This window comes from Watersipora subatra, chromosome 2 (assembly GCF_963576615.1).
Source record: "Watersipora subatra chromosome 2, tzWatSuba1.1, whole genome shotgun sequence".
NCBI classification, from domain to species: Eukaryota; Metazoa; Bryozoa; class Gymnolaemata; order Cheilostomatida; family Watersiporidae; genus Watersipora; species Watersipora subatra.
The window spans coordinates 26,148,410-26,157,648 of record NC_088709.1 but is presented as its reverse complement, the minus strand read 5'-3'; positions in this window follow the sequence as shown (position 1 = coordinate 26,157,648).

Sequence of the window (9,239 nt, the reverse complement as noted above, 5' to 3'; positions counted from 1 at the left end):
ATGAACGGAAAAATCTTGGAGATAGATAAAGTTTTATAGTTCGCACATATAGACCACACATAGTTTCGAAAACGGTCATATAAAGAAACCAACAGTCAGAATAACTCTCAAAAGCATACCTCAAGATAGTTTGAGATAAACGCATAGTCAGAAAAACAGAATTACAAAAGCAAAAAAATTTAAGAGGACAGACAAACAAACTGACACAAGTCATTAGCTATTCAAAACATACACAGACATTAACAGTTGAACTGCAAAAAATCAGATGTGAAAGCTAATAAATTCAGAACAGATATATAGTGTCGTTAGACCAGATAGCAAGTATGAAAGATCTGAACAAAAACTGGATGATAAGCAAAGTTTTTTCTGATTTAATATTGGCCAGTAAATAACAGCAATAAACAAGGCAGTCTGAATGAAAAATCAAAAAAGGAATGGGTTCAACTGTATTGAACAGGCTGTCACAAGGCTCCCACTCTCAGATGCTATCCAACTACTGCACCGTGTGGAAGATTTTGCTTGCTGTGTTTGCACCCTGGGCCAGTTCACTTCTCATTAGAGCAACCTGGTTACCTTGAATTCCTTCCAAGCAACCATGTTGACACAGTGCTAGTGCGGACACCTAATCAACATGGGTGGGCCTTCAACAAAGACCATGCCCTCAAGTTGTCCACCAAACCTAGCTTCCAAGTAGTTGGATTACAAGAGTGCACCACCACTCCCAGCTGATTGGCTTAGCTGTATGAGATTTATTTAAACACGGTCTTCACAATGATTAGCACAAAGAGAGACTCAGGATTTAAGATACGCATTAAATGCTCTCAAGCACAAGTGCAAGTGTAGGCTTGTGGCAGTGATTGATGAAAGTTATTGTTAGATTATGAGTTCAATGCAACTTTCTTGTAAATGTTTTTTACAATCAAGAAAGTAAAAACATGTGCCAAAATCATAGTTGAAAGCAAGAAAGCTTTATGTCAGTTCAAGTGCAGTAGTTTGTATTTGAAGAGACAGATTAGAATTCTTTTTGAAAATTGAGAAGACATTCGGATATTGTCAATTGACCGAAAATTTTAACTCGGAGGTAGGCGATGACCCAGCACAGTACTGTAATATTTAACTCTCCTAATAATGTTAGTTACTGACATTTGTGAAGAGTCTTGTAGGTAAGATTGAGTTTCACATCACTAGTTTTTACAACCAGTTAGTGTTAGAACATTCATCATACTCTAGACTAGTGAAGTCACACATTAGGTTAATTGCAGTTTATCAACCAATGATTATTCCTCGACTAGTTCCATACTAAATACTAATTAATTCTCGATCCTATCATAATATGGTTTATCAGATACAATTTCAATTAATGTTGCAAGAAAATACTGCTTTAAAACTGGTCAAAGTAAAAACAATTTAGAAGGTACATAAACGCATTCATTTGTCTAGAGATTGCTAGACTATCTGACACCCTAAAATTTTACCTCCACCATCGTACGTAATATCATGAAGTCATTTGGACTAGTGCAAAAAATGGTTAATGCTTATGTAAGTAAATTTTTAAAATATGAAGCGTTTGTAAATGCAAAATATGCTACATGTCAAATAAATACCGTAATAACCACAATTTTCTTCGAAATGCTTTAATGTTTTTATTAAACATTATAGACAACATAATAGATACATCTGAAGACAATGGATCAGGTGAATATTTTGGTAACTTTGAATCAGAGTATAGTTCTGATGATTGTGATGATAAATCCTCTCAGATACACTATCACTAAAACCATGGCAATCACTCAAGCAACAATGAAAGAATTAATTGTTATCGATTAAACCAAGAAATTACCAGTACATTTTTGTGGATACTTTTCCACTGATCACTTTTTTATGGGTTTGTAAATATGAAAAACTGTCAAAGTGGCTGTCAAACAGAGTAGACATTTAACTAAAAAATTGCGTTGAAATTTTCAACATTTCAGTTTTCTATTAGATACGACATTCAAATAATTGTGGCATTCAAATAGAGTTTTTTCACTACATCAAGAATGTTATGAGGGAAGTTTAAATCTCTGAACAAAATTGCCCATAAAACGACCTTCGCAAAACTTTACTTTAAAGAGTCACTCAACCAGTAAAAATTATCTATTATACTATTTGAAAACAGTTTAATATACTTTTTACTCCAAAGAAATTCAAATATAAAAAGAAAAGTCACTTATAGGGTTTAACTGTTAAATAAACACATGCAGCACTTCTTTGTAGAACAGCATTGTCTGCAAACAATAGAAATTTAAGAGATTAAAGAATTGATAATCTTTTTATTCTGATAAGTATATTGAACCGCTGGTCAATATATTCGATTTGATACTATTTATACAAAATTAGTTATGATGGCGCAACCTTTTTAGCAAGAATTGACTATAATCACATTGCTTAACCCTTTTGCAGGTGATACGACATTATGTCGCTGTGTGATAGTGATTCTAGTGGGTAGTGCGACATTAATGTCGCTATCATGCCCACTATGTATTAAGACTTACTCTTAGTCTGTGTTCATTTTTCTATTCATTTAAATACTTTCTAAAGTAAAAGAATATTTGTGTGAACTTGAATAACTACATTTTAGACATGTATATTTGTATTTCAACTTTTTTTGGGCGATCGTTGTCGATGCCCTTTCTATGTGCCTTTTCTACTTAGTAAGGTCTAAGCATTGATTTTTTATGAACAAAAAAAACATTTTATAATCATGGCTTCATCTTCCAAACGACCTGCTAGATCAACTCAAAGGGCCCAGTTTGTTTTGGTAGATTCTATTGCTGATGACTCAGACCATGACTCAAATTTTTCTGATGTCAATCTAATGGACTTTGATTTAATTGATGACAAGGCTAATTCCAACATTGTAGGAAAGAAGATGGACCACCACCGCTTTCTTATTCAGTTAGTCCAAGGGTTGATTAGAGATTACTGTGAGCCTAGAAAACGTGTAGGATGACCTAGCTTCTCTCCAGCTGCAAGGAAAACTGCCAGGCATTTCCTTGAAGTCATTCCAGATGGTAAAAGAAAGAAATGCACTTTATGCGCTAAACCAAGAGGTCAAGGCTACAAAGGTTCTAGAATTGGTACATGATGCAAAGATTGTGGAGTCAGATTGTGCAAAGGTGCTTGCTTCAACTCTTATCACAAATAGTCAGTATAGACTATAGAGCACAAATAGACTGTATAGACTACGGATATGTGATATGAACTAAGTCTAAACAGTGGCTAATATGCATTAAAAAGAATGGTTCTACTTGTAAAATGCTTTATTTGTAATACAAATACAGAATATGTTTTATTCAACGATATAACATTATCGCAACAAAAATCAAATTTTTCAACTTTTTTAAAAATTTACATGTGTAAGGGTAGTCTAAATAGCTCAAACAGGTACAACGGGTGTAAAACTGTTTGTAAAATGCCTCGTTATATGATACAAACCTATCATACAACCATAGGGTAGCGAAATAATATCATTTCAATAAAGGTTCAAAATTGTCTCTTTTTTTCAATGAAGTTTCAAAGTTTTAATTTTTTTTTCAATTAATTTACCCAGGGCGATCAGAAATAGGCTCAAAAACTCACCTGCTAAAAGGGTTAATTCTTAGGTCAAAGATAAACTATTTCATATGGTTGATGACTGAAGTGCTGCACATTTCAGGCTTAAGTGATACCATCCAATGTGCGGAGACATGGAGGTAGTTGAAAAACCACAGTTTGTACAAATGATGCTGGTTGACAGAGAGAAGGAGGAGTTTACCACAGATCTCTTCTTTATGCTGTTCATAATAGGAAAAATCAAATAGAGATGAAACTTCTGAAGATATCATCCCAAGTTGGTGATAAGTGTAAGAACCCTGAAAGTTCACCTGTTTATCCAGGAACTCTCTTCATGTTGAGATATAACTAACTCTACTTTTTAGTGAATCATTAGTTGACAAATACTATATTATATTGTACTTTTATGTACTCTCTGTATGAGTCACTTAGGTGACTAATCAGTGAGTTGTGTGAAAAAAACTTCAATAATGTGACTTCACTATTTTAAGTTATATCATATTCAAAGTTTCATTTCTGCTTCTGTGGAATTATCTAATACTTTTTGACATTTTCACCATTAATTTGTTAATTCCGTTTTTGTGTGATTTATTTACTCTTCACCAAGTATTTACTTTTATCAGCTTTAAAGGAGGCCTTTTTGAGGTATTCTTTTTTTTAAATTTGGTATACCCTAAAATCCTGCACATTTTATTAATAAGTTTCTGGTTTTCACTTGTGTTACATGTGTTATGTGTATGGGTTACTTGCCATGGGTAATGCCGACACATTACAGTATGTACAAAATCACCTATTAATAATGACGCATTGTCATGTATACAGGAAGCAGATCACCTCAAAAGATTTTTCTGAACAAATCTAACAAATAACTTTATCACCGATAAAATTTTTGTGACAAACGCAATAGACATCGAATAACAAGAAATTGTGAAACTAGTAAAATAGGAGTAGTTAAAAAGTAAATTTGCATGGGAATGGACAACCACTTTTTTATTCTATTCAGCTATAAGTAACTTCTTAATAAAACCATAATAACATTGTTAAAGTTTAAAATGTTAAAACTGGCAGGGGAAAAGTCTCTGTTGATAGTTACAGAGCGTTGATATGGGCTCTAGGCATTGATCATATCTGATCGCTTGTTGAAAATCATCATTTGCTATCGCTCGATCAGTTTGACCTTTTCTCTTAAAGTGTGAAAGACGTGTTAAAAAAGATAAAATATATAAAATGAGGATAATCGATATAAGCGTGACAGTCACTGACCGGTTTCAACGTGATTACTAGAGTAATAATAAGTTATATATGAAACTCATATAACTTCATGTGAAAGTACAGTCCAAACTTATGATCACTTCTACATGCATGTACAAACAAAATCAAACAACATACATTATGTTCTTATCAAAACATTTTCTCATATATATGATCGTATGACATAAATTTATCTATATTGGATATTTGGTATAACAACATTGACATATGAAGCAAATGTTAAAGCTGATTAAATTTTTATGTCAAGATAGACTTCAAACCCTAAGAAATAGTATATGTACGCATCTTTAGGATTTCAATTTATACGTAAAGATGGTCACAGCTGACTCAGCATAACTCTTAAAGAATCATTAAGATTATCTTGTCGCTTGTAGTCCATGTCATCAGAGTAAAAAGCTGTATGGTGAGATGTGAATCATGTAATGTTGGATCAGTGTCACTTTCTAATTGAAATGATCTTCCAATATATGGGTGTGTATTTTGGTGCCCTTCTGGTGTTTGTGTATTGCCTTCACCCAAATCGCATAAGACTGGTTCATATATTTATTTAAAAATACCCAGTTTCTATAGTGATCTAGCTTCAGAGCCGCTTTGGCTTGCTGAGGGTTGTGCCATATCGAAGCTGGAGCTGATCGATAATTATGAGTTATAGTCAATTTATGAGTTAATGATAGAAGCTATTAATGTGAAAACAGCACATTAGAAAGTAAGTGATGATAACTCTGAGCTATAGTCAGTTCATGAAAGAAGTTATTGTGACACAGGCAGCATAATAGAACATGATAAATTATGATTTTAAGCATCAGCCAATTCAAAGTCGACGTAAATATAAACACTTGTGATCTATGGCAGTCAGCAGAAGCTATTGAGATGATGGCAGCATAGTAGATAACAATAAATGATAACTGTGAGCTAAAGTCTTCGCCCACTGAAGCTCATCAAAATGCTTTATGAAAAAATCTACAGACATATAGGGAGATAACAAATAGATGACCAGACTAACAAATAATAGAAGCTGTGAAAGAACCTATTAACAGGTTACCATACAAATAGACCAGTAGAAAACCTACAATGAGGTGGACAAACAAATGAATAAATGAGAGAACCAATAAATATGTTGAAACTTCAACAAACAAACATATTAAACAAATATTCAGATAGGCAGGTATACACTCAGATTTTGAAGATGAACACAGAAAACAATGAAGGTACGTCAAGTTTTCATAGTTTTCATACATAGAACGCACATAGTTTTTAAAACTGTCAGCTAAAGAGACAAACTGTCAGAATAACTGCTAAAAACATACACAAAGATAGTTTGAATTAGACGCATAGAAAGAAAAACAGAATTACAGATGCACAGACGGTTAAGTAGACCGACGCACAGGCAGACACACAGATCATTAGCCATTTAAAGTATACAAAGACACTAACAGTTCAAACTGCAGAAAATCAGATGTGAAAACTGACAAACTCAAAGCAGATATACATGTATAGTTAAACCAGAAAGCAAGCATCGATGGTCTGACCAAAAAACTGAAAAATGAAAAAAGCTTTTGCTCACTTAAAATTGATTCTTAAATAACAGTAATGAACAAAGCAGTCTGAAGGAAAAATCAAAAAGGAATGGGTTCAACTGTATTGAACAGGCTGTCACAAGGCTCCCACTCTCAGATGCTATCCTACTACTGCACCGTGTGGAAGCTTTTGCCTGCTGTGTTTCCACCCTGGGCCAGTTCACTTCTCCTTAGAGCAACCTGGTTACCTAGAATTCCTACCAAGAAACCATTTTGACACAGTGCTTAGTGCGGACACCTAATCAACATGGGTGGGCCTTCAACAAAGACCATGCCCTCAAGTTGTCCACCAAACCTAGCTTCCAAGTAGTTGGATTACAAGAGTGCACCACCACTCCCAGCTGCTTCACTGAGCTGTATGAAATTCATTTAAACATGATCATTACAATGGTTAGCGCAAAGAGAAATTCAGGATTTGAAATACTCTCTAAATGCTTGCAAGGGCAAGTGCAAGTGTAGGCTTGTCGCAGTGATCGTAGAGTGTTGTTACTACATTCCGAGTTCAATGCAACTTACTTGAAAATGTTTTTACAATCAAGACAGTAAAAGCATTTACCAAAGTCTTAATTAAAAGCATGACAGCTTTATTTGAGTTTAGATGCAGTTGTTTGTAATTGAAGAGACACATGATAATGCTTATTGAAAATTGAGAGGACAATCGGAAATTGACAATTGATTGGAAGTTTAATCTCGGAGTTAAGCAATGGCTGAAGATGGTACTACATAGTTTCTCATTCCTTCATTAGTGTGATTTACCGTTATTTGTAAAGTGTATTTTAGGTAAAAATGAAGCTCATCTTACTAGAGTCTTACTCATCTTACTTAGAGTTGTTACGCACAATATTTTGGATGAATTAACTTAAATAAATATTACTGGTTATAATAGTAATTACCATTTGAGTGTAATTAAATTATTGTTCATTTTTGTGTAGCTGGTTTGCTATTTGACGTTTTACAATTGGAGTTACAATAAAAACTGCTACTGAAAGGCATAAAGTTGCACTATAATATTTTAGTTATAAATTCAAATAAATATAGCACACTCATCATTGATTATTTGGTCAATGTTTTAGCACATCACTAATTATGTAACTTTATAGTTTGTGATCCTTTATATGTTGTTTGATTGTGGGTAACATCAGCTGACAGCAACTTTGGGTATATCAGGCACGCATTTAAAGGAAAGCTTTGTTTATATTGGTTGACGTAGTATTCAATACAATTTTAGCAAACAAACACCCACATGTACATTGATTATCAGCACTTTGAGAATAGTGTCTGTAGTGAATATCCCTGTTATAACCAATGGGGTGAATAGGTTTTAACATAAAACAGTTTAAAACATTGTTTGATTGCAAATAGACATCAAAATACAGAATTTAATATGTATCAGTTACTCATTGGAAGTGAGTTTATTCCCAAGGGCCTCAATAATCATAAAATGATAAAGCAATGACTCATGTGTTTATGGATTGTTAATGTGATGAGACTAGAGAATGTCCTTATTTTATCTGTAATAGCCAATCAGATGAAGTGCTATTAACACAAATAAGGTTCTTCCTAAAATTTATATTTGTTACTAACAGGACTGAAGTAGAAAATTATTGGCTACAGCTTCTAGCCAATAGCTGCTGCTCCAACTCTGCTCTGCTTGCTATTGGCCTAACAAAAAATTCAATGAAGTGATTGTATAATTATTTTTTATCTAAGAATCGAATTAAAATTGTTACTCAATGGAGCAGAGCTAATAATATCCACATTTTCTTTTTTTTTGTGATGCATGTTTAACTAAGAATATAAAATGATGGATTTATTGTAGTGTTTTTAAATTTATATCAATGCAATAGCTAATTAACTTTTGATCAATGCAGCAAAACAGTCTTGAAGGATTTGCTCTCACTTTTATTTTTTCACCGAATTTTTGTAATAACTTGGTATACTAAAATTTATGATGAAAATGCTTCAATAATAACTTTGCTAGTAACTAACATTGATTATAACTTCAGCGTAAACTTTCTTTGCTCCTGTACAATAATATTTAACATGAATTTACAGATATTCAATTATATGAACTTTCGTATTTATTTATATGAGTCTAAAATTTTGTTGCTAAGAGACTGAACTCAAAAAGCTTTAACATTTGAGAACGCTTACAAGAATTAGATATTAAATAGAGCTGCAATAAAATTTCACAATCAATACTTGATGGTATTTAAAGCTTCAGACTTTCCTTGTATATCTTTATTCATTATAGGTGATCTTAAAAACATTTAAAAATGCAACCAACAGGAAAGTTAGCATTTTATTGATAAGGTAAATATGAAATTATGTTTGCAGTAAATTTTTTATTTTGTCATTAAATTAACCCGTTTAAACCAAATCTCTCAGATACATAACTTGTAAATTTTTAAGTTGAAACTATTCAAATGAAGATAAAAGAGTGATCAGTGTACTATTTGATATATTTTAAGTCTTGTTCTTAAGGTTTGCTAATTCACTAAATCATAAATATTTATAATGGAGTAAGTTTAAAATGATCATGGAAGCATAACTTCTTCCTTATGTACACAAATCTTTACTAGGCTATTACATCATCAACCAACCACATACCTGTAAACAGGTTGATTAAATATTGTCAGTAACTAGATTATATGCATAAAGGTATCTCATATCAATGGGAATTTTTTAGACTAAATAGCCATCAGAACTTGTAAAAGTGTACATAGCTGAAATTTAAAACATGGTATTTCACTTTAGGGTTTAAGGTGAGATTTTGCTTGCCTCAAATTTTGTTTG